Source organism: Eptatretus burgeri, chromosome 5 (genome assembly GCF_056783735.1).
Source record: "Eptatretus burgeri isolate ZD-2024b chromosome 5, Ebu_testis_v1, whole genome shotgun sequence".
NCBI lineage: Eukaryota > Metazoa > Chordata > Myxini > Myxiniformes > Myxinidae > Eptatretus > Eptatretus burgeri.
The window spans coordinates 64,842,289-64,870,246 of NC_140965.1; the positions used below are offsets into that span (position 1 = coordinate 64,842,289).

The 27,958-nt window shown below is 43.5% G+C and overlaps 2 long non-coding RNA genes across 5 annotated transcripts in view; one reads left to right on the top strand and one right to left on the bottom strand.

Moving 5' to 3' along the window:
- LOC147026574 (uncharacterized) overlaps positions 1 to 27,958 on the top strand; it is a 184,028-nt gene that overhangs the window by 75,413 nt on the left and 80,657 nt on the right. The gene's annotated exons all lie outside the window — the stretch shown is intronic.
- LOC147026575 (uncharacterized) lies at positions 17,428 to 25,019 on the bottom strand. The gene is made up of 3 exons (XR_015058399.1): positions 24,905 to 25,019; positions 18,456 to 18,621; positions 17,428 to 17,982 (listed from the first exon to the last, which is right to left on the bottom strand). It is a non-coding gene; the product is annotated as an uncharacterized LOC147026575 (long non-coding RNA).

The following is a 27,958-nucleotide window of genomic DNA, read 5'->3' on the forward strand; positions in this document are numbered from 1 at the left end:
TTCGGGGCTGTCGCTGGGCAACACAGAGTTTCAGCTCCCTCCAAAGATTTTATATTGGGTTCAGGTCTGGAGACTGGCGACGGCCACTCCAGAACCTTGAGATGCTTCTTACGGAGCCACTCCTTAGTTGCCCTGGTTGTGTGTTTCAGGTCGTTGTCATGCTGGAAGACCCAGCTACGCCTCATCTTCAATGCTCTTATTGAGCGAAGGAGGTTGTTGGCCAAGATCTCGCGATACATGGCCTCATCCATCCTCTCCTCAATACGGTGCAGTCGTCCTGTCTCCTTTGCAGAAAAGCATCCCCAAAGAATGATGTTTCCACCTCCATGCTTCACGGTTGGGATGGTGTTCTTGGGGTTGTACTCATCCTTCTTCTTCCTCCAAACACGGCGAGTGGAGTTTAAACCAAAAAGCTCTATTTTGGTCTCATCAGACCACATGACCTTCTCCCATTCCTCCTCTGGATCATTTAGGTGGTCATTGGCAAACTTCAGACGGGCCTGGACATGCGCTGACTTGAGCAGAGGGACCTTGCGTGCGCTGCAGGATTTTAATCCATGACGGCGTAGTGTGTTACTTATGGTTTCTTTGATACTGTGGTCCCAGCTCTCTTCAGGTCATTGACCAGGTCCTGCCGTGTAGTTCTGGGCTGGTCCCTCACCTCTCATGATCATTGAGGCTCCACGAGGTGAGATCGTGCATGTAGCCCCAGACCGAGGGAGATTGACTGTTATCTTGAACTTCTTCCATTTTCTAATAATTGCACCAACAGTTGTTGCCTTCTCACCAAGCTGCTTGCCTATTGTCCTGTAGCCCATCCCAGCCTTGTGCAAGTCTACAATTTTGTCCCTGATGTCCTTAGACAGCTCTCTGATCTTGCCCATTGCGGAGAGGTTGGAGTCTGATTGATTGAGTCTGGACAGCTGTCTTTTATGCAGATAACGAGTTCAAACAGGTGCGGTTAATACAGGTAATGAGTGGAGAATGGGAGGGCTTCTTAAAGACAAAACTAACAGATCTGTGAGAGCCGGAATTCTTACTGGTTGGTTGGTGATCAAATACTTATTTCATGCAATAAAATGCAAATTAATTATTTAGAAATCATACAATGTGATTTTCAGGATTTTTGTTTTAGATTCCGTCTTTCACAGTTGAAGTGTACCTGTAATAAAAAATTACAGACCTCTACGTGCTTTGTAAGTGGGAAAACCTGCAAAATCGGCAGTGTATCAAATACTTGTTCTCCCCACTGTATGTGTGTGTGTGTATATATATATATATATATATATATATATATATATATATATATATATATATATATATATATATATATATATATATATATATCTATATATATATATATATATATAAATATATATACATATATATATATATATATACACACATACATACATACATTGGTCTATCATTGTGGCCGAGTCCCTGCATTCATCGGTTGTTATCTACATATGTGGGTTTCAAAAAATGGAATGGAGTCCTCCCAGATCTCAAAGTATCCACCTCCGTTTCAGTAAGGGATCATTGGTCATGGACCAAGTTGTGAAGTTTTCTTGCTCTCATATTTTTTTTTTTTCCGAGGGCTCTTTTCAGGATCGTCACTGAGCTCCGGACAATAGTTTGTTTGTAGTAATATTCCCAAGGATGCTTTCTAATATCTTTGTAAGGTTCTTTTTCTATCATTCCCATTGCTCCAATTATCACTGGTACAATTTCGGCTCTCTTCAGCTTCCAGGATCTTTTCACTTCATTTTTGAGGACTTGATATTTGTTCATTTTCTTGATCTCTGTGTGTTTAGACCAAAATCACTGGGTACTGACACCTCAATTAGCAATGCCATTTTTACTTTTTAATACCTAAGTACTGTACTATATCTGGTTGCAATGCTTTGTTTTCTATGGGATCATCAGGGATTCATACTCTATGGGATCATCAGGTTGTACTTGAGTGTTACTTGCTTGTTCTTCGTGATTGCTTTTGGTTCATGTTTCGATGAGTTTTCTGAAACAGATGCTGAAAATTTTGCAGATGTGTTGGTGGATTACTCCACATACCCTGTTGTGCCTTTGTGTGTTCAGCTGTTCTGACAAGAGTTGTTTTTTATATCCCGATATGAGGTGACTCTTACTTTCTGTTTTTACTTTTCAGAACCTATACTTGTCTGATTGGCTCAGTCCTGACATCTTCTTAAAGCCATTGGTGTGGTGACTCTGGTCTTGAGCATTTATAATGATTCATTCTCCATCTCAGTTAAACTGACCTCTGCTTAGCCATTCCAATGAGCCTTCCATGTGTATGCCCAATCTGTCCAATGTTTTTTTTTATACCTTCCTGCTTTTTTATTGCTTTCTCAGTTGTCGGTGTATAGCTGTTATTTCGTTTTACATTTTTTTGTTGTTGTCTTTTTTGAAATCGTTGGGGCTGCATTTGTTGTCATTTCAGTTTCATCTGTGACATCTTCTATTTGCAACTGTCTTTGGGATTTTTTTGCAAGGTGTGTTAGGGATACCTTGTCGTGTGTGTGTGTGTGTGTGTGTGTGTGTGTGTGTGTGTGTGTGTGTGTGTGTGTGTGTGTGTGTGTGTGTGTGTGATATATATATATATATACACAGTATATATAATCTACTTAGAAATGAACATGATAGAACATCATAAATATATGTGGAAAAATTATGGGCCCAGACCAGGAATCGAACACAGTTCCTCTGGAAAACTATACCAGTGTTATGCCATCTGAACTATCTGGGCGACCCACTGGTTGTGCAATGCAATTGTACATGTGGAAGAATTACATTACTCAGCTGGGTGGGTTGCTCAGATAGCTTAGATAGCTCAGATGGCAGAGCACTGGTATAGGTTTCCAGGGTTTTCCAGAAGACCTGGGTTCATTTCCTGGTCTGGGCACATATATATATATATATATATATATATATATATATATATATATATATATATATATATATATATATACACATACATACATACATACATACATAGGAGGTGAATGTGTCACTACATGTAAGGGCTTTTCTTTGATTTCTGCACTCCAACACACACGTTTACAGATACTCCTTGCGGAGAGTGGGGAGGGGGGGGGGTTCAGAGGGATTTTGTTTGCCGATGACCTGACCCCCAATACCCCCAGCACGTATGCAAAAGTTTTGTGGAGATTGGTGAAGGGGTGTGGAATTGTATACAAATCAAAGAAAAGGCTTCACACTGACACGCTTGCACGTACGCGCACGCACGCGCGCACACGCACACACACACACACACACACACACACACACACACACACACACACACACACACACACGAACATGTGGAAAGCTGAGAGAGGTTGAAGCAAAGGAGGAATTTCTTGAGAAATTCGGTCAATAAATCGAAGGTAAGGAAAAGGCAGCTGGAAATGTCGATAGCAAAAGGACATTATTGAAGGACACATTTGACAATGTCGCTGATAAGATCTGCAGTTAGACAAAAGGTCTTCCACGAAGGAAGGCGACATCGTGGTGGGATATGGAAGTCGGAATTGCCATCATGAAGTGAAGGAAACTCGAAAGGCATGGAAGAAGGGTGGATATAAAGAAGAATATTTACAGGTGAAGAGAGGCAAAGAAGGCAGTCTATAGAGCAAAGAATTTGTCACAGAAGGAAAGATCTTGTAACCTAGACAGGAGTCGCTTGCTCTGTTTGGCAAGCGTGTTGTCAAGTGGTTGATATGGAATGGTTGGCCTGACGAGCGACAGTTAAACAATGGGAAGCCGCTTGCTATTGGAACACGCATCAGGGGTATGTTCAGTTACCAATTAGCTAGCTCGCGCTTGCCAAGCCAGCCATTCCTAGTCAACGGTTTAGAATGGAGTGCTCGCCTGAGTGCTTAAGCCACTTATGAAGTGCTCCACAAGAAACTTGTTAACTGAACACACCCCTTGTGTTTTGTAAGCAGCAGGGGTCCTGTTGCCACCATTGCTTGCTGCAAGTGAGCATTTTCGATCCCACGTTGTCTTTCCCTATAGTAGAGTAGGTGGGTTATCTCCGTGTTGGCCCCTTCGCTGCCAATTTGCAAATTCCTTTCCCGGCTACCACTGTTATGGTCACGGCAAACCACCGAGTGTAATCCTGTCCACCAGATTGATTCAGTAGCGTAGAACCTAACATCAGGTAGAGTACCCAGGAGAAAGGCTTCTGCAACAGGCAACGGACTTGGCAGATTTTTTATTTTAATCACTCGCCTTCTTTCACGCAAACGAAGTAATTACATCAGCCTTCTGAGGATTACTTTACGTTCTTTTCAATTCTACAAGGCTTTTAAAAGTAAGAGCTAAAACTGGTACTTCATCGAATTCAATTTAAGGACGGCGTATCCAGTTCAATTTCCTGTAAACATGTTCATTTTATTGATACTTTTTACATTCGGGTTCCATTTCATGTAAGTGTTCCATAAATTCCCATCCGCATTTTCTAAAACTTGTTTGTTTTCTTTTTATTTCCTGCTTTTTGAGAAAGTTATTTTTCTTTTCTCGAAAATTTATGACAAGTGCTTAATGAAAAAAAAATTTTTTTTTGAAACGTTGTTGTATGTGTTGGAAAGTTTTCACACTGTTCGACACGAATTGACTGACAAACAATATCAAATGTTTTGTGAACAAAATGCTCCAGCGGGTTCTTGCAGATTGAATGGAGAGAAAAATCACAGTTTCAGGTCAGGTCGGGTCAGGTTGGAAATTCCCCTTGTATTATTATTATTATTATTATTATTATTATTATTATTATTATTATTATTATTTCTTATGCAGCCTGTGGCTGCTGGTTGCACCATTTTCTGGAAGAGAGACTGTGTCGCTGATGCAGTGCCCCATGTTACCAGTAAGCTGGTACTCATTTTGCTGACATTGGAAGGATGACAGCCTGAGTCAACCCACCTGGTGTTATTTAAATGACCGACATTTATTCATGACCCTAAAATCTTAAGCCAGCCACCTTGACCGTTAAGCCAACACCAGGCTTATTTTTCTTGTTGAACTTGCAACAATAGGTGGGGGTGCAACAGAGTTATGACGGTCCAAATTGCCATTTCCTCTATTTGATGTTCTTTCTCTCCTGGAGATGCTTCCTGTGTTGTATTTTCGGGTTAAAGATGAATTAACGTTATCTGGCAGTGACTCATTTGGGTTTTCGGGCCTCTCAGCTTGACTGCTTTTACGGCATGTCCGACAGCTAGAGACAAATGTTCCAATGAAATCCCACAGCACTTGCTGATGATAAACAATACACCCTTGTCCCATAATGACCGAAGCTCGAAGCCAAGCAAGTATGTCCAGCGAATGAAGAAGAACGACCTGATGAATGAACCACAGAAGGTGGCAAGTACTTCTGTTTTCATTCACTCATGATTTTTCTCTTTGTTTTGTCCTGTTCTCGTTAAGAATGCCTTTCTCGGTTTTTGTCATGGATTGTAAATGATAATGGTAGATATATGCATGCATATATATATATATATATATATATATATATATATATATATATATATATATATATATATATATATATATATATATATATATATATGTTCTTCTTCTTCTTTCGGCTGCTCCCGTTCGGGGTCGCCACAGCGGATCATCCGTATGATCCGCATAGTGATTTGGCACATGTTTTACGCCGGATGCCCTTCCTGACGCAACCCTGGTCGCCTCTTACAACACAGGGATATGGTACACCTATTTTAACCGGGGTATACACCGGCCCAGTACACTGGTACTCATTTCGCCGACCTCAGAAGGATGACAGGCTGAGTCAACCCCCTGGTGTATTAATTCAGTGGCCCAACGGGGCTTGAACTCAGGACCTCTTAGATCCCAAGCCTCTGCCCTAACCACTGTGCCAACACCAGGCTCACTTGTTACAGTAACAATATATATATATATATATATATATATATATATATATATATATATATATATATATATATATATATATATATATATATATATATATATATATATATATATATATGTATGTATATATGTGTGTATATATATATATATATATATATATATATATATATATACACACGTACATATACATATACATACACGCACACACACACATATATATGTGTATATATATATATGTGTATATATATATATATATATATATATATATATATATATATATATATATATATATATATATATATATACACACCCATATATACATATACACACATATATGTATATGTATATATATATATATATATATGTATATATATGTATGTATATATGTATATGTATATATATGTATGTATATATGTATATGTATATATATGTATGTATATATGTATATGTATATATATGTATGTATATATGTATATGTATATATATATATATATATATATATATATATATATATATATATATATATATATATATATATATATATATATATATATATACACACACACACACACATACATACATATACACATATGTATGTGGAAAAATTATGGGCCCAGGCCAGGAATCGAACCCAAGTCCTCTGGCAAACCGTACCAGTGGTTTGCCAGAGGACCTGGCTTCGATTCCTGGTCTGGGCCCATAATTTTTCCACATATATTTATGAAGTTGGTTCTCTCCTGTTCATTTCTAATATATATATATATATATATATATATATATGAATATTGTTGTGGGTTGGGGGTCGGTGGGGAGAACGACCACAAGGTGGGGGAGGTTCGTCATCTCCCACCAGACTCCCCGGAATTGTAGCCGTCGCTCTGGATAATTCCGTGACCCGGTGAGTCGCGTAACAGACCGTGGACGCCAATATCTCAACTGCGTAGCATAAGGTCTATTTCTCCTATAACCAATCTACCTAATTAACTATGCGATTTCGACTACTGGGGAAACCACGCCCTCGGCACATCTTGCTCGAACCGGGTCACTCTACCGACTGCGGTAGAGTTCCAACTACCGACTACCAACTCCGGTTCGGGTGCAGCCGAGCGGAAACTGCCAAAGCCGTGCCGGCTGGAATGAACGGATTATCGGTTATAAAAACCCGGCGAAACTCAGATCCGAACCATGCTGGACCAATGAAGGAAAAGATGAAAACGAACTGGGACATTTCTACAATTGTTTATTTACAATAAAAAGACACGGGAAGATTTAACGTGGATATGCAAGGAATATTTACAATGATCAAAAACAAACACTGAAACAGTTTCTACTTATAGGACGGGCCCACATGCAGATACACACACAAATGAAAATAAACCCAGAGTTCTTTATTGGACCCTCACAGCCGAGGAGAGAGACGAGCTGGGGGTCAGAGTCCAGCTGGGTACCTGACCGTCGGAGGAAAGGGGTGCTCCGTGGTGCGGCACTTGACAATGGTCGTTGGTTTGGTCCCCAGTCGCACGTGTGGGACTCGTGGTTTGTGGCGGAGCTCGGGTGGTGAATAGCGGGGTCCACGGAGGGGGGGGCGGTCTGGGTCGCTCTTTCCCTTCCTTGTAGAGGGCCAGCAGGGACATATTCGCCGCCTTCACGACCTTCTGCTCAACCCTCTGCTTCAAAATAACTGCACACTCAACAACAACCCTCAGAGCCCTATCCCAAACCTTGTCAGAACCCCGTGGAGAACTTCCTTCAAGACCCTTCTTCCTCACTCGACTCTCAACCACTACAACCCTGTCAAAAAACTCAGAACAACCTTCGTAACAGCCTCCTGTCTCAGAGACTGCTCGGGAATTTTATGTACCTCCCTCAGTGGGGCGGGGCTCACTCGAACAGACATCACTCTCCGCCCTGATTGGACAGGCTCCTATGGGGTCACCCTTTCTGGGCGGGGTTTCGGCCCCTGCCGGGAAACCCCACCCACTCTTCCACTTGGGTTCATACTTGTCAAGCAACAGTATCAATGCTGCAAAGGTCGTCGTGAAAGAGTTACAATGTTTGTGGAATTCGAGAAACTGGAACCGCGAGATCCCGCCTCGGCACTTCAGGGTGTGAGAAGGCAGCCGGTTGGCAGTGGATCGTGACGGGGGATGGGATGGTTGTTAGATGTCTTGTTAGATGCAATAACCTAACTAAAATAAATCGCAACGCACGCCTTTGATTCTCCCACTAGACAAAAGGAAGGGGATCTGACTACACACATACTTAATGACATAACTCATTTTTGGGACATCTGTATGTTGAATGCATATGGTTTCCAGATCCGTAACAATATATATATATATATATGTATATATGTATGTATATGTATATATGTATGTATATATATATATATATATATATATATATATATATATATGTATGTATATATATATATATATATATATATATATATATATATATATAATATATATATATATATATATATATATATATATATATATATATTGTTACAATTGTCGGGTAGATGGAAGAATCTAATGGGGAATATAGCATTGTGTCGAGTTGCTTGGTCCATGGACGAGTAGGAGGCATCTTGATGCGAGTAAGTAGGGAATCTGTGAGCTTAAGTGTTACGTGTCACCACACGAGGTGTGGTGTGGCATTAATAGCCTTTGGAGTAAGAATAAGTTCCCCAGGACGTGATTCCCCTCTGTGGTTTCCCCTATGTTTTATATTTCAAGATCGGCGGGGAACGCGTCCCTGAAACCACGACAAATGGGCAGAAAGCCCAAACTTCAAAGGTTGACAACAAGCTAAGTCACTCCCCCGAGGGACGATTGATGGGCGTGATGTCAGAGACTAGCCGAGCAGGAGAAGCCATGCCTTCCCGGGTTTGGTGCGTGCAGGCCACGCCCTGGAGGTGGAGGATATATATAGGCGTGATCGAAGTAAAAAGAGGAGATGTTGCGCATTTTAAAAGGAAGACGGAGCTTGTGCATTTTGGGAGAGCCATGATCAGTCGGCTGGATATTTTGAGAGGCATCGGACTCGGTAGGCTTGTGCATTTTGTATTAAGCCATGATCAGAGTGGAGGCTCACAAATTGCCTGGTGTGCATTCGTCTCGCAACGAGAGAAGCGCCTCAATTCCAGTTCCACAAGGATCAGCTCTGGGCCAAGCTAAGAGCAGGAATAGTTAAAAAGGAAGGTTTTTCTTTTGATTTTGTGTCCCCTTTGTCTGTATTTGAGTCTGTGTGGGAGGCACCTCGACTGTAGGATTTATTTCCTTTATTATTTTTGTCATTACCTTCTGAATTATTGTCCGTTGTAAATATTCATTTATTTTCATTAAATGTATTCCTTTTAAGACACTGTATGTAGCCTTGTGCTGTCCTGATGCAGCGCCCTGTGCTGTGCCCCTTCCCGTGCTCCTCCTGGGTGTATCGTTTCTCCGCCATTACGCCCCATTAACGCGCACGCATTAATCTCTGAATTTCGGTTGTCACCTTCAAGGGAGAAGCTTTGCCATCCGTCCAGGTAGGGTTAAATCCCCTGAACACGACAATATTGTTGTGGCCGACAGTCAGGTGAGAAGACAGACCACTGGGGGGGTGGGGGGGAAGCTATCTCAGGTTCCCACCAGATGCCCAGGAATCACAGGCCGTCGCACACGGATAACTCCATGACGCGGTGGGTCACTAACCGACCGTGAACGCTAATAACTCAACCACGTGACTTCGGGTCCTCAGTCTAATGTCGGTTACCTAAAAATTACCAGGGGACACGCCCTCAGTACGCCTTGTCCGAACCAGATCACCTTTGCGGATCAAATGCAGCCAAGCAACACTGCCAAGGAGCATACCGGCTAAAAGAACGGATCGGTGGGAATAAAGTCCCGGCTAGGCTAGGATACCGACCATGCTGGATCAATGAAAGAAAAGACAAAAACGAGCTGGGAACATTTCTTCATAAGCATTAATTACTGGCAAGCAAGGAAAAATATGTGGCACAGTGAATAGATTTATTGTTCTGTGTAAGCAGGGATAGAAAGAAAAGTGTGGTGCGACAACAAAACAAGCAACTTGCTAAAGCAGACTTATCCTGATATATACATCATTCTTCTGCACTCTTAACTTAAGCGAGGACAGGCGCCATCGCATGCACAGACACACGCACACGCACACGCACACGCACACGCACACGCACACACACACAACCCGATGAAGAGGAGTTGATGTCAATAAAGGAGAGGAGATGAGGCTAACAGTCTCGTAATACCTTGCACGGTTGACCGACCATGCTACTCAGTATGTTTTGGGGGACGCTCCACCGAGCGATCCCAGTTTGAGGGTTGTCGCGTTGTCTCCTGCTTGATTACGATGGCGGCGCAGCACGTACACCGATCCAGAGAAAGGGTGAGTCCATCTGGCATGAGGAAGGGCAGTAGGCGGAGCCAGGTGGGTGGATGGAGCCAGCGACGAGAAGCAGGTGGGTGGGCGGTGGAAGGGTGGAGATTCCAGAGAAGGCGGAGATCGAGAGCGAGTGGGCGGAATGGCAGACGAGACTTGTGAAGCAGCGAATGTAGGTAATTTGGTCACAGGAAATTTGGTCACGGGAAACTTGGTCACGGGAAACTTGGTCACGGTAAAACGGTCACAAGGTAATTTGGTCACGGTAATTTGGTCACAAGGTAATTTGGTCACGGTATTATTATTATTATTATTATTATTATTATTATTATTATTATTATTATTTATTCACTGCATTTAAGGCCAGTAAGGCCCAAGAGCAGAAATAAACATTTTCATTTTATGGCTGGCGAATCTTGTTGGCATAATGACGTATTGACCAAGTTTACTGACTACTATAATGGAATCGGAATTTAAAAGTTGAGAGAGACAGAATCGATTCCATTATAGTAGTTAGTAAACTTGGTCAATACGTCATTATGCCAACAAGATTTGCCGGCCATGAAATGAAAAGGTTTATTGCTGTTCTTGGGCCTTACTGGCCTTAAATGCGGTCACGTGAATAAATGTGGCCTTAAATGCAGTGAATAATAAATAATAATAATACCGTGACCAAATTACCTTGTGACCGTTTTACCGTGACCAAATTACCTTGTGACCGTTTTACCGTGACCAAATTACCTTGTGACCGTTTTACCGTGACCAAGTTGCCCGTGACCAAATTTCTTGTGACCAAATTACCGCGCCCCGAAGCAGCATTCATATGCAGAGATTGATCCAAGGCCAGGCAAAGATGATGAGGATGACCACGACGATGACGACGACGCTGACTAATCACACCAGCCAAGATGGCCTCGCGATCCGCCCTTTATAGGTCTGGCGTTGCAGGGTGGGGCGCCACCCCGAAGTCATGTGTCATCACCCAAATCGGGCGCTCCCATTGGGCCCTGGCCACCGTATGGCCCGGCCACCACGGCCGGAAAGGGTCTTATTGTACATCTGGCGAGAGATCGTGGAGTTGTGAAATTGTTTCGCTCCAAGCCCCGTGATATGAATCGCCTTGCACCGAACTCCCGGGCCATGCTCTGGCGACTGGCCGAGGGCCACGTCGGCCCGCATGTCCGCTCGGACACCCCTGGCATGCTGCTGTTGGTGCTGATCAATGCGCTTGCTTTGTCCGGATGCCATGTGGTCCGAGCGATCCAGGCCATAGAGCATGCCTATGCTTGGTGGCGGCTGCATCGAGGCGGAGGTGCGGGAGGATGTCTGCCGTCCGCGGGAGACATTGGTGGCCACGGTGGCATGTGAAAATCGATGGTAAGACGCCGTTGTGAACCAACGCGCAGACCTGAACAAAGAGGTGCACTCTTCCTGCCCCGTACAGTGCGATGGTAATATGCCATTTTAATCAGTGTGTAGATTCGAATGAAGAGGTGCGATATTCGTTCCCCGTACTGTGGGATGGTAATATACCATTGTAATGAGCCGGCAGACCCGAATGAAGAGGTGCGCTATTCATGCCCCATTCTGTGCGATGGATTGAAGTGAAGGATTGGATATAATTTGAGTTGAAAAGTGCGCGCCATGTGCGTCCTGTACGGCATTGGGATTTAACGTATGGATCTACTATTCCCTCTGACACCATATCTTGCAGCCGAGGATTTTTCGATTGTGTAGATTTTGCTTCCTTTGGTCTCCGTGAGGACACATTCTTATCGTGGATGATGTTTCTTTGTTTTTCAGAAGTGGCCGTCTGGGTGCGGTGCCTGCTTGGATTTATTTCAGGAATAAGAGGAAAAGCGTTGGAATGAAGTTGAAGATATAATCAGACCTAACTATGAGAACCACACAACACACTTCGTCCCATTTGACCCATTAGACATGAGGGAAAGGTCTAACTGCACATATATTAATGAAATAACTGTCTGGGGACCACTGTATGATGGATGCCATTGCCTTAGAGGCATGCGGTTTTCAGAACCGCAGCTATATATATATATATATATATATATATATATATATATATATATATATATATATATATGTATATATATATATATATATATATATATGTATATATATATATGTATATTTACATATATATATATATATTTATATATATATATATATATTTACATATATATATATATATATTTACATATATATATATATATATATATATATATATATATATATATATATATATATATATATATATATATATATATATATTTACATTTTCGTATTTATATATGCAATCTCACAGCTTTGTCTGATTAAATCTCTGCACTCATTCCTATTCTTTTTTCTCTATTCCTGAGGTAAATGCAAGCAAGGGGTCCTCGCGAGGCCGGTCGGCACTCCGCTCGAACACCCCTCTGTAAAAACCACAGCCGCGCCCTTCGCTTAAGAATGCGTCCTCACAGAAGACCAAGGGTAGCAGAAGTAATCAACAATAAACGCCAGTGCTGCACGAAGCATGTGCCCCACAACGACGACCCCCCACCCACTGTTCAGGCAATCAGAGGCATAACCAACACACCAAATGCCAATAACATACAGTACGCACACAGTGCATTCTTCTTCAATCCACTTATATCTATGCTCTTTCCTTCAATTCATGGCGTGGATTGGGGTTGGCACCGTGCACCCCACCGCGTCTATTAACCGCAAACACGATGCTCGATGATGGGCGGACCCGTGCACACTGGACATGCTCGATGGCGGGCGGACCCGCGCACCGACCACGTGTACAATGGCGGTCTCACATGCAGCCCGTGATACTTTATCATCGTACAGAATGGGGCATGAATAACACGCATCTTTGGTCGGGTCTGCGCATGGGGTTACAATAACGTCTTACCGTCAGTCTTCGATCACCACGATGGCCACAAATGTCTCCTGTGGATGGTAGACATCCTCCCGCACCTCCGCCTCAATGCAGCTGCTACCAGGCAGAGGCATGCTATGCGGCGGATCGCTCGGGCCGCATGGCACACCACGGAGCAGGCACATTGACCAACGCCAACCGTGGATCGCTGGGCACGGCACGGAGTTCGGTGCAAGGTGATTCATATCACGGAGTTCGGTGCAAGGCGATTCATATCATGGGGTTCAGAGCGAGACGATTCCACAGCTTGGAGCCATCTTGCCAGAAGTGGAGTGGAGTGGAGCCGCTTCCGGCCATCACGGCCGGGCCGTGCAGTGGCCGGGGATAATCAGAGCACTCGATTCAGGTGATGACACATCACTCTGGGGCGGCGCCCCCTCCCTACACCGCAGGGTTTATAAAAGGTGGATCACGAAGCCATTCCGCCCTCTCTGTCTCTCTCGCCCTCTCTGTCTCTCTCGCCCTCTCTGTCTCTCTCGCCCTCTCTGTCTCTCTCTCTCTCTCTCTCTCTCTCTCTCTCTCTCTCTCTCTCTCTCTCTCTCTCTCTCTCTCTCTCTCTCTCTCTCTCTCTCTCTCTCTCTCTCTCTCTCTCTCTCTCTCTCTCTCTCTCTCTCTCTCTCTCTCTCTCTCTCTCTCTCTCTCTCTCTCTCTCTCTCTCTCTCTCTCTCTCTCTCTCATGCCCTGGATCTCCAACTCACCTTCTCCACCCGCCCTTCTTCACTGACTCCGCCCTTCTTCACCAACCTGCTTTGCTGACTCCGCCTTCTCCACCTGCTCTTCTCCGCCCACTCGCCTGCTGAATCTGCCCTTTCTTCACTGCCTCGTCGCTGACTCCACCCACCCACCTGATCCTGTCTGCCACTCCGCCCACTTGCTTTGGACTCCACCTTTTTCCACCCACTCGCTGCTGGTTCCACACAAGTCCCTCCCTTCATGCCTGATGGTCGCGTCTGATTCTCTGCACCGACGCAAGCTTTTCGAAGTGCCACAAAGCAAGAGACGACGCGGCAGCTGTCAGGGAGGTATCTTCCAGCGAAGCATCACCCCAAAACGTACTGGTGGCGCGGTCAGGCAATCGTGCAAGGTATTGAGAGACCGTTAGCCTCATCTTCTCTCCTCTTTTTCTCTTCATTAACTCCTCTTCATCAGATGTGTGTGTGTGTGTGTGTGTGTGTGTGTGTGTGTGTGTGTGTGTGTGTATGTGTGTGTGTGTCCTGGCGCCTGTCCTCGCTTAAGTTAAAATTGTAGAAGAATTATATCGGGATAACTCTGCTCTGTGTCTGCTTTTGTAAGTTGCTTGTATATTTCCGCACCTTTCACTTTTCTTGCTATTCCTGCTACAGACAACAATAAACAACATTAACTGTGCAACATTCCATACCGGGAGCCCAGGGGGGTCAGCCTAGCTGGAAAGTTAACCAATTTTCATGTCTATAGCAGTGGTCCATGTGCATATCCATATAAGGAAATGGACGTCTGCAGGGCACATTCTGGTGGGTGTGGTCAAAAGGGCCATTAGAAAGGGACCCCAAAATGGAGCTAGATCAGCTCATGAGTTAACCTGATGAAACCTACTGGAAAATGTTCGACATGGTCCCGAATATCATGTATGTCCACTGCCAGACATTTTCAGTGGTGGGGTGTGCCCGCCAGAAACCCCCGAATGCCCCCACCCCCAAAATTGAGCTCGATCAGCTCGTGAGTTAACCCGGTAAAACCTACTGGAAAATGTTCAGCATAGCCCAGATATCAGGAATGACCACTGCCAGAATTTTGAGTGGTGGGGTGTGCCCGCCAGAAAACCCCGAATGTCCCCACGCCCAAAATTGAGCTGGATCAGCTCTTAAGTTAACCCGGTGAAACCTACAGGAAATGGTTTGGCATAGTCCAAGGTATGATGAATGGCCAGTGCCAGACATTTTCAGTGGTGGGGTGTGCCTGCCAGACACCCCTGAATGCCACCACCCCAAAATCGAGCTTGATCAGCTTGTGATTTAACCTAATGAGAATAACATTGAGAATAAAATACAATGGAATAACAGCAACATACCTTTTGAAAATCAGATGTTTTATTTCAAGTCATGGGAAAAGAAGGGATTTCTACGGTATAACACGTCATTTGTAGTGGGTGTTGTAAAGACGCTGACGTTATCTGTTCAATGGAATACATTGCCGAAACTATTATTTCCCTTTAAGGTCGTAAAATTAAAGAAAGCGTTTCCGAGATTATGGTTGGATAAATTGCGTACTGCTGAAACAGGTATGGATTAATCAGGGGAACAATTTATAGAAATGTCGATTGCAGTAGATGCTATCAATGTTTTAAATATGAAAACAAAACACTTCTACTCATTGATTGTCGAGAAAAAAAAAAACAGATAGAACCTGATGTATTTAATCTTTGGCAACAACGATGAGCTGTGGTACTAAAACACAAAGATGAGCTTTGGTACTAAAACGCATGCCAGAGCTCCTTTGCACTTGTTGAAATATGAACTGATTTTTTTTTTTTTAACAGTAAACCAAACGAAAGAAATGACCGAAGCCAGGTAGAAAGATTGTTTGACGTTCTACGGTACAGAATTTGATTTCATTTGTCTGTACATTTATGTTTTGTAATGTGATTATCATATGATGAAACAATAAAGTCCTTCGAATGAGACAAAGAAAGAAAGAAAAATAATGAATGACCACTTGACATTTTCTGTGGTGGAGTATGCCTGCCAGACACCTGGAACCCCCTTCCCAACTCCAAAATACAGAACTAGATCTGAGCTCATGAGTTACCAATCCCGATGAAAGTGACTGAAAATGTTCAGCATAATACGGTACTGTCTAGCCCATATGAATGACCACAAGCAGATGGCAGCCATTCATTCAAACAAATTCAAATTCTCTAGAGTGGTCTCCTATCAGTAATCCCCATCTTCCTCCTCTGATTCTGAGTCTTCACTCCACGCTTTGCCATCTGAATCTCTCAATAATCCATCAACACTTTCTACTTCCAACTCCGACTCGCTGTCACCTTTGACCTCCATGTCCTCTGCGTTGTTACTGCCATTCACAAACAAACTGTCTGGTATGGCTGGCCCTTCAAACCAGGTTGTCTTCAGGATGTTGTCATTCACAGACCATCCATAATCGGTTGGTGACAAACCGTCCCCAGTTTCTTCTTGCGTCGGTTTCTTCCTTCTCGAAACTCTATTGGATTAGTATTGGCATGTTGGTCATCTTGCAACACATTTTGGTAGGTGTGACCAACTGTCGCATGTAATGTTTCTTTCCCATCTAGACTTTTCACGTTTGCATCATTGTTATCCCACACACAGGCTGTTGCTAAGTTTGGCTCAAGGCGAATCCCATCTGGGGTGTCGCGTTTGTCACCCTCAACTGAATAGGCGAATTCAGTCTTGAGAGCCTTGGTCTCACTGTAGCTTATGCAGTGTCCTGTTCTGTTCAGAATCTGCATGGCCAGTTTTGTTCCTGTGAGGGATGCAAGCCCGAGACCCATGGCTGTGTGTTTCCATGGTTTTATGGTACCATGAGTGACATTGTAAATGGCATCCGATGCCATTGCAGTTACCTTTCTGTAACCTTGTGTGTACCACTGAAAGTTGGTGTCATGCCACCAAGGAGACATCTGAAGAACAGGTCCAGCTGTGCTGGTATCTCTGCGGCGCATTCCTTCACATTTTGTACTGTTGCAGGATTTGGGGTCTTGGTCTTTGGGAGCTGCATAATCAGAGATCTAAGATGGAGAGCGGCCCATCTTAACTTATTATCCTGTTCATATCGTTTAGAATCCTCATGAAGGCGAGCCTTGGCATCCTCTTCTGGAAGAGCAGAACTATAGATGAAGTTGCCTTTCCGGTGGTCCGCCAGTTTTATTGCGATTTCTTCTTTGAAATGGTCTTTTACCTTCCTGGTAAGATTTTGAGCTGTGTATGCCTGGACGTCTGCCCCATCTCCTCCGACACTGGTGTACTCTTCTTTGTACATGCCAAGTAAATCACTAACGAACACAGATTCGTGCTTTTCTACCACCTCATTCTGGATATATGAAAGCAGAGATGCAAATGCTCTCTTGTGGTAGGACTGAGATGAGCTCCCTTCATTCATTGGGCCTATCTTGATCATCCGTCTCCCTCAGGAACTGGACACGGCAGGATTTGTGGTATTCTGCTTCCTTTGCGATCAGGTCCACGCCACTCCGAATGAGACTCTTGATAAGTTCGTTTTTAGAAGACTTTACCCGATGGCAAAGTGACTCACAACCGGCAACTGTCGCTATCTTCAGTCTGGGCTCCTCTTTTCCATTTTTTTTCTTGCGGCTTTTGCCACAGAAAATACAAGTCCCTTTCAACAGGCCCTGCTGATCAGACTTGGGAAGGACACTGCAGCGTCTTGTTTGGATAGAAGCCTTTTTGGCGGTTGGTTCATCATCAGGTGGCAGTGGTTCTTTCGGACGCTTCACTGCTGTGTAATGCTTATGACAGGAAGGGTGCTAGCTGACAGTAGATTCGTGATCACTGCTTATCAAAATCTTTTTGTGTGACCTCAAAGTATTTGTCAGATTTCAAATTTTTACGCAAGGCAGCAGCATTCTTTACTGTTTTCCATGTCCTGTCACTGAACTTTCTCAGCTTGCCGTCCTCTTCTGTGCACTTGTGACAGATATAGCAGCTTGAAACACCCTCAGCGTCATTGTTCTGGAATGAAAATAGGGTCCGTTAATGTGGAGTAAAAATGAAATGGTCCAGGGGCCATATGATCACATGTGGATATTCCTGTCAGCTCGGCAACCGCATAATGTTTGAATCGATATATTCTGTGCAAATAAATTGACCTGTAACCTTTGATCTAATAACCCCAAATCTAATCATGCTGCCTCTTCTTCCAAGTGCATACAGGTAAAAAGTTTGACGAAAATCCTTTCAACGGTTCTGAAGACATCGCGATAGCGAAACTCGGACGGACGGACAACCCGAAAACATAAATTTGTGGTGGAAGCATAATGACGTTTGACATTTGGTTATGGGAATTCCGAATTTCATCTCTGTCCTTGAAGTTAAAAAATTATGCTAACTCAGTAGACATTTTGAGAGGAGATTTCTCTGGTGGCTTGGTGAGTGGTATCTTCTCAGTGCTTTAGAATGTGCAAATTAAGTTTCATTACCCTTACCTCTTGATTGACAACCGTGGATGAACAATTTGATCCTTGGGCTGACTCTCCCAAACATTGCTCTTCTGAAGTCACACATGTTTCTTCTGGATCCATCCTCCTGGGTGATTCTTCCGAACCTTGCTCTTCTGAAGTCATCCTCCTGGCTGACGTCGATAATCCAAAACTGAAAGAATAGAATAATGTATTGTATTAAAAAATCCCCAGAGCCACACTTTTGCAAACACCCACTATAAAAAGAAATAATTACAGTAATATTAGATATTAATTGAGAGGAATCAAAATTGACATTTATCGTAGTATGGGCATTAGCTTACCTTGAGGGAAATGGTTCAGTAACATGTACAAGAATGATCATAATGGTCCAGTCGGACACGAAAAATATTTGCCTTCATTTCCCTCAATCAAGAAAAGAGTATACATTCATTGTTTTGCTTTGAAATTAATGACCGTAGACCTCAGCATATAGGCTCCACTTGTAGTATATAGGGTGAGTAACCTTGGTTGCATAAGGTTCATTGAAATATCTATATCAGTCGATAAAGTAGGCCTAATTAATGGACAAGTGGCCCTCCATATGATGGATGGACAGCATCAGCAGGAGGGTGAGGGTTAGGTGAATCCTATGTAGTTTGTGATTAGGCCTCGGCGCTATTCTGGTAACATACCCGACGACCCATACCTGATGGATTCAAAGGGATGTACATGTACTGTACATGTAACGCTTTGCACCACCATAAACACACTGATTTTGAGTTTAGTTACAAAGGAGAGACTTCTCTTAAATCTTTAAGGTTTTAAAGCTTGATTAATGAGATAATAGGTGGCAGCATGATATCTATGGGGAGCAATTTAAGGAGCAAAACTTACCTCTAAGACTGCGTCGAATATCTTCTCGGATGTGTTGATGACTCTGATCCTCAATAAAATAAGTTGGGTTGCAGTGCAAAGAGAACTTGACTACTTGATTCCTATTTTAAAACTGACACATATACCGGTAAAAGTGTCACAAAACGTAATACATCGAAAGTAACACGCCTGGCACCTTAATGTTGTCTTGGTTCAGGCTTGGTCAAATACATGCTATATTGATAATTGTGAGTAAATTACAATGCCACAGAATCAAGAGATACATTGGGCTTTTTCTCGGAATTCCATCTGGCTCAATGGAGGGCAGGCATTTTGGGGTGTCTGGCAGGCACATGCACTCCGCCACTGAAAATTCATGATTCACGGAGTTATGCTGAACATTTTCCAGGAGGTTTCATCAGCATAACTCACGAGCTGATCGAGCTCAATTTTGGGTGTGGGGGCATTCGGGGGTGGCTGGCGGACACACCCCACCACTGAAAATGTCTGGCAGTGACCATTCCTGGTACTTGGGACTATGTCAAACATATTCCAGTAAGTTATACTGGGTTAACTCACGAGCTGATCTTGCTCAATTTTTGTGGTTCCGGTTATGTAATCTGGCAGGCACACCCCACCACTGAAAATGTCTGGCAGTGGTCATACATGATATTTGGGATTATGCCAAACATTTTCAACTAGGTTTCATCAGGTTAACTCGCAGAGCTGATCGAGCTCAATTTTTGGGTCCCTTTCTAATGGCCCTTCTGACCACACCCACCAGAATGTGCTGGCAGACGTACATTTCCTTACATCGACATACACATGGACCATTGCTATATACAGGAAAATTGGTTAACTTTCCAGCTAGGCTGACCCCCCCCCCTGGGTTCCCTCCCAGTCTATTCCTTTCCTCGCCTGCCTGTTAATAAATCTTTGTCGAAATATTCCCAGCTCGTTTTTGTCTGTTCTTTCATTGTTCCAGCATGGTCCGTATCCTAACTTAACCGGGATTTTATTCCCAATGATCCGTTCCTTTCAGCCGGTACGTCCTTGGCAGTGTCGCTTAGCTGCATCTGATCCGGTAAAGTGATCCAGTTCGGCGAAGGCGTACCGAGGGCGTTCCCCCCGGTAATTAGGTCACATGGTTAATTAAGTAACCCGGTTAATCCATAGACGGAGGACCCGAGGTCACGTGGTTGAGTTATTGGTGTTCACGGTTGGTTAGCGACCCGCCGCGTCACGGAATTATCCGTGTGCGATGGCCTTCAATTCCGGGGTGGGAACACGAGATCACTTCCCCCCCTGGTGGTCTTCTCACCCGACCCCCGGCCCGCAACAATATATATTTGTATATATATATATATATATATATTTTTTGCATGTGTATATATGTATATATTTATATATATTTATACATGTAAATATATATATATATATATATATATATTTGCATATATATTATATAAATATATATATATATATATATATATATATATATATATATATATATATATATTTGCGCATTTATTTATTGATATATTGATATATATATATATATATATATATATATATATATATATATATATATATATATATATATATATATATATAATATATTGTTGCGAATTCGCGTGCGATCGGCCGCTTGACTCGAATGGCGGCCGCCTCGCCCACCGGAACGGACAATTCCGCCGTGACCCTCTCAGAACAACGCCAGAGCCAGTCACGGGTGGGGGTTTAACCCCACCACGACCGTGCCAATTGCCCACCGCGCAGGATAGGGTTGCTCGCCAAATTCGATCTACCTAAGTACCTGCGCGGATGGTTGACCGGGCGATCGTACCTCGCCGCAGGCCGACTCCAGACATGAACCGCTTAAGCGGTCCGTTCCGTGCTATCGGGATAACCGAGCGGTATTATCGTCGGCCTCGATGGCTCCGATTAATTATCGGGCATATTAAGCCCACGACGAACCCGTTACGTGAAGCAAGATGGAGATTCAATTAAAGAAAAGACGAAGCGAAACGGGAAAACAGTTCACACAATGCACATTTATTACGCGACACACGGAGAGCACACAAATACAGCCAAACAGTCAGAATGCACCTATATCAGCTAAACAAAAGAAACAACGACGCAGAGTTACAACCGAATACGCGTACACATGGCAACACTTATACAGTTCTACTTTACAAGACACGGCGTCACAAGATCCATACAAAAACCCCGAAAAGAAATGGTGACTTCCCTTTGGGCCGTCGAGTCCCTCTCCTACGCCCGTAGACGTGGTCACGCCTGGCCGCGACTCCGTGCCCTGGCGTGGTAGGCGAGTCCTCGCTGGCATGCCTCGCACCGGCACGTGTTGGCCACTCGACGCCACGGACAGAGTTTCCAGCGCTATCCCAGCGCGGATAGATGGGGGGGGGGGGGGGAGAAACGTTGTTGCTCGAGGTCGCGGTGTGGGGAATGGAAGATGCTTCGTCACGCCAGCTGGGTCTCGGGACCGCCCCACAAAAGACCAGGCCAACGGCCACCACGAAGAGAAGAGGACGAGCGAGCTGGAAGACAGGAGGGGACCAAGAGAGCCAGAGCACCAACCAAAAGCGCTCCGCCCGTGTCCGACTTTAATAGCCTGGAGCTCCGCCCTTCACTCCGCCCCCGTGTTCGGCCCCTCCTCCCTTCGAGCTTCTTGGAGAAGCTTCTCGAAGGGGGCGTGCCCTCACGGTTTCCCTCCACCCTGCTCCGTCCGGGGGCCGAGGGAGTCAGTTTTTTGGCTTGGAGCCAGAGCATTATTCCCCCAAAAAGAGGCCCCCACCTTTTCTCACCTTTGACCTGCATCGCTCTTCCGCCACTCCAAAGCGCGGGGAAGTCAGACAGGAAAAATCCACGCGCCATCGTTGTGCCTTCTTCTTTCCCTCCTTGCGTTCTCGATGGTTTCCAACGCGGAAACCGTCGTAGTGTGAAAATTGGAGGATGGCGTTCGTCAGCGGGGGTAGTGGCGAAGATGGTGGTGGTTGTTGTGAGGGTGGCGGTTGAGACGTGGTTGGTTCAAAATAAAGATAGAACAGAAAAACGGCTAACTCAAAGCGTCGCAGCCCGAATGAATCACATAAATGCCTTCTAAACAACGGGTTTGGGGCTAACTACACATGTACTTAGAGTTATCTCACCGACGGGACCTGAATGGTGGTTTGCGAATTTCCACAGCCGTAACAATATATATATATATATATATATATATATATATATGTATATATATATATATATATATATATATATATATGTATATATATCTCTATTATAATACCAAGCTTGCACACTAAAAACTCGGCTCGCGTCACATGATCCCTATGAAATTGCTGTGGCACTTAGCGGACATGCCGACAATGTTTGGGAAGTCTTGGTGTTCCATAGTACCACATGCATTTTGCACAATGCGTATTTTTGTCATTCCCCGTGTATGGTCTGTCGTCTGCTCCCAGCTATGTTGTACTGCTATCCCGTGCATGTGCATGGGTATCGCTAGTATATATATATATATATATATATATATATATATATATATATATATATATATATATATATATATATATATATATAAAAATGTACAAAGGTTTGCAGTTCTCGAAACCGCATGCCTTGATGTCAATGGCAGCCATTATACAGTGGTCCCCAGACAGTTATTTCATTAATATACGTGCAGTCAGACCTTTCCCTCATGTCTAATGGGTCAAATGGGACGAAGTGCGTTGTGTGGATCTCATAGTTAGGTCTGATTATATCTCCATCTTCATTCCAACTTTTTTCCTCTTATTCCTGAAATAAATCCAAACAGGCACCGCACCCAGACAGCCGCTTCTGAAAACCACAGTAACATCCTCCACGATAAGAATGCATCCTCGCGAAGACCAAAGGAAGCATAACCTACACAATGGAAAAATCCTCCACTGCAAGATACGGCGTCAAAGGGAATAGTCGACCCACACGTTGAATCCCAATGCTGTACAGGGCGCACGAGGCGTGCTCTTTTCAACCGTAATTATATCCATTCCTTTACTTCAATCCATCGCACAGTACGGGGCATGAATCACGCACCTCTTCATTCGGGTCTGCGTGCTGATTACAATGGCATATTACCATTGCACTGTATGGGGCACGAATAGCGCACCGCTTTGTTCGGGTCTGCGTGTTGGTTCACAACGGCGTCTTACCGTCTATTTTCACATGCCACCGTGACCACCAATGTCTACCATGGACGGCAGACATCCTCCCACACCTCTGCCTCGATGCAGCCGCCACCAAGCAGAGGCATGTTTTACGGCCTGGATCGCTCGGACCGCTTGGCATCCGGACAAAGCAAGTGCATTGATCAGCGCCAACCACAGCACACCGGTGGTGGGCTCGGCCAGTCGCCGGAGTAACCGCTAACCCGGTTAATCCATAAACGGAGGACCCGAGGTCACGTGGTTGAGTTATTGGTGTTCACGTTCGGTTAGCAACCCACCAACCCACCATATATATATATATATATATATATATATATATATATATATATATATATATATATATATATATATATATATATATATATATATATATATATACTAGCGATACCCATGCACATGCACGGGATAGCAGTACAACATAGCTGGGAGCAGACGACAGACCATACACGGGGAATGACAAAAATACGCATATATATATATATATATATATACATATATATAAATATATATATATATATATATATATATATATATATATATATATATATATATATATATATATATATATATATATATATGTGTGTGTGTGTGTGTGTGTGTATATATATATACATATATCTCGGGTGGCCCACAAGTTATGGGGCAGTCAGAGAATTCACATTTAAGCAGAAATAGATCCCCCATGGGTTGAATCTTAAATTGGAGTGACTGTTGTTCCGGCAACTGCCCTATTACTTCAGAGCCATCTGGTATATTCGAGTTTTCTTTTTATCTTGCCTTTGTGAGAGCTTTGGTTGTATTTCTTTGGCTTTATATGGCACATGATAATCACGAAGTATGTGATAATGCAAATAAAATAAACGTTATTTCTGTTTTATTTTATTTACAAGCCGGGCTGTAAGTGGATAATTTGGTCGAAAATACATTGTTCACAGTCAGTTGTGGGTTTGCGAAAGCTGTAATTATCAACTCTCCTTCGAGGGTAGCTTCAGATTTAAAATCCTCATTATAAAGACAAAACGGCTCATTGCTGAAAGAATAAGGCAAAAGGTAGCATCATGCATTCAAAAAGATCTGTGTGCAATGGTCACACAGACTTTCACAATCTAAATTAACACCAGTCCTGCACAACACTTGTCCTTCTACCCTTATAACTTCATCATCAGGGCAGAAATTGCTAAATGTGTAAAATAAGTTCCTGAAGCAGAAAGGCTCCATAAATAGTATTTCGGGCACAAGAACCAAAATAACCTCCATGGCTTGTGGGAACTAGAACCTCAAGGGGAATAGGAATTGAAGGGCACTTGGAACACCAATAACCTTCACTTGTCAAGGACAGAAAGGAGCAAATAGGCAGAAACAAAAACTCACGTTTCTATCGTCTCACTTCTGGCCCCACTTTTCCTGCCCTCTCATCCCTATATTTCCCCCCAACCTGCTCAGATCACTTGCCTCCATCCTGTCAGATTCCCACACCCAATTATAACTCTCCGACACTCCTTCATACCTCTACAGTATTATCTTGTCTGTGGACCCGACCCCCGTGTGTCTGTTGGTTTCGTGTCCCCTCCCACATAAATCAAAAGTGTTGCCCATCGTCATCTCATGCTTTCTCCCGACCCACTCCTGCTTTCTTCTGCTCTCACTGACCCCTCCTCCCTCCCCCCCAACACCCCCCAGTTTATTTTCTGCCATGCATGTGCAATGTCTTTGTCTCCCTGTTCTCCTTTAATCATATGTCGATCTCTAAACTTGCTGTCTTCTGTTGTTTGGCTCCCCCATGAGTCTATATTTCTATAAAAACAGTATACAAAATAATTTACAGAAGAAATATCAGCAAAGGCCTTATTTCAGGCCCCACAGGGAGGCCTTTGTCCTGCAATGTTGACTGAAATAAGCTGACCTGAGGTGTGAGGCATATCATACCACCCTTGTCATTAGCCTTTTTGGTGGATTGAGTGCTCACGTGGAAAGCACTAAGGGCAGAAAAAAAAATCCCTTTCTTTACAACTAGAAATAACAATACAGGTGGAACTAGAATGGCACTCGGTGGAGCGTATAGCTCCGCCATACTGAACAGTTTACGTTTTGTATCCCACTGATCGGCCGAATCCGCATCCGGACCTAAACCAAATTCTAATCAGCTTGTTCTTGTCATCTAACCAACTCATCCACCAAGTTTTATCCGAATCTGTGCACAACTTTTTTGAGATAATCCTGATCACAGTCAGACAGACGGGGAGACAGGAGTGAAAACGTAACCTCCGTCCACCTTTCGTGGCGGAGGTAATAATCCTGGTGGGAATACTCAAGGCAATAGACCTGGGGAAGTGGTTCCATGGAGGAGAGAAGCAAAAAGGGGGCAGATGGGTGTGGGTGCTGTGGGGGGGGGGGAAGTTGGACGAATAAAGGTAAGAATTGAGTTTTGACATGGGGAGGGTTAGCAAGGTCAGGATTTCTGGCAGAGCCTATATAACATATAGAGAGGGCAGGGGTTGGGTAGAGAGGTGAGAGGTCAGGACAAGTAAGAGGAAAACACAGAGTGGCCATATACTACTGGCTGAAAGGCCTACCTTGCAAAATATTCCACTGGTACCTTAATGTTTTTATGACTGCTGATGAGACAGGTGTATAAATGGTTCCCTGGAAGACACTGATCTGGCATCCATAAAAACGGCATTTTCGTTCAATTCAATCTTTCTGGAGAACAAATTGTGGAGTAGTGATGAGATAGTTCAGAGGTGAAGGAATCTATTAACTGGGGTCTCCTGCCAGATGGTATAATCACAATACATTGCGAGGCATATCCATTGCCTCTCAGGATATATTAATAAAAAACTCAAAGCGAGGAATGAAAATCTGAATAAATTGTAATCTGGTCGGCACAAATTCAGCAAATAAATAAATACAACGCTTTGATTTTTTTTTACCTTTTATTTTGTATTCATTTCTGCCTGCTGGGGTGAACTGTAAAATTCCTGCAGATTATTTGAACAAGGTGCTGATTGCAGCATTACCTCTTGTAATAATTGGATGTTCTTCACGCGCCACCTTTGCAGTTCCTTCGTTGCAAAGTTCTGCTTGTCGTCCATAACATCAAATTTAAAAATGGAGGGTGGGAGGGCAGAGAGGAGGCGGTTGTGGCTATGGAGGCAAGTAGGAGAGGAGGATAGAATGTAAATCGCGTTTATATTCAGCCTGTAACGAGCAGAAATTTATCTCCTTGAGTTTGGCTTTCTTTGGAGCAGAAATGCATCTCTCTTCCTGACAGGTAGCATTTTTCTTCTCTTATGAGGTCCTTTTTTTTTCAAGAAACATTTCATAAGGATTGACATGAAAATTTGAGGGGGGGAGAGAGAGAGAGTGTGAGAGAATATGAGTCGTTGGTTGTTATCTCCATATGCGGGCTTCAGGGGGTGGAACAGAGCCCTCCCAGGTATCAAGGTATCCAACTTCATGTGTGTGTGTGTGTGTGTGTGTGTGCATGGAAGTCGCTGTTGTAGACTGTTCCTTCCACACTTGGGTGGGTTTCAGGAGATGGAACAGAGACCTACCAGGTTTCAAAGTATTCACCTGTGTGTGTGGTTTTTTTTGGTTTGTTTGTTTCAAGGCAATACACAGGAAGTACAATTCTAAAATGAAACATTAGGTTACAAAACAATGGTACCTCATTATGGCAACTCAAAGAATAGCTATACAATCAAACACCACAAGCACGGCATTGCCATCTGAGGGTATGAGCTATGCGCTCATTCGAGAATAGTATGGAGGCCTCTTGTCAGCTATTAAGGAAGACTTTAATGGAGGTTGGGGGGGAATGCTGTTTTTAAAACCTAAGCTCTCCACTGCAGGATGAAGGCCTCGCAAATTTAATGGTGAGGGGTCTTTGGCATACTCTAAATGCTTGCCGAGTGCAGGTTAGTGAGAGTGAGCAGCCATGTTATTGAGGTATCCTACCAAGGTCTTGTAACCAGTCGACCAAACAGCCAGCGTCATTATTTGTGCATCATTCCTTAATCAGCACCAACCATGAGATAATTCCAAATCAGAATTGGTCTTTTTTTTATACAGTTTAGCTATTCTCAAAATAAAACTCATCAAGCTTTAACAACAAAGTAATTATCTCTTAAGAAATAACTAACTTCAATTACTATAAGACGCTAATGCCCTACTCTTGCATTCAGCGTTTTAAAGAAACGATTATTCTGTGTACGGATTTGATCAATGGCTGCTCTATGTTGAAAATCATTTTACCGAAATGCTTTTTTGAAAATCTTTCCACAGCGCATACTTAACGTCGTTTTACTCTTGGAAAAATGTGCCTGCACAGCTCTTTCTGACAACATGTACAGTCTCAACTAAATGTTTATTTGAAAACAATTACAAATTACTGGAAAAGATAATAGGAGACATCCATTTTCAGGG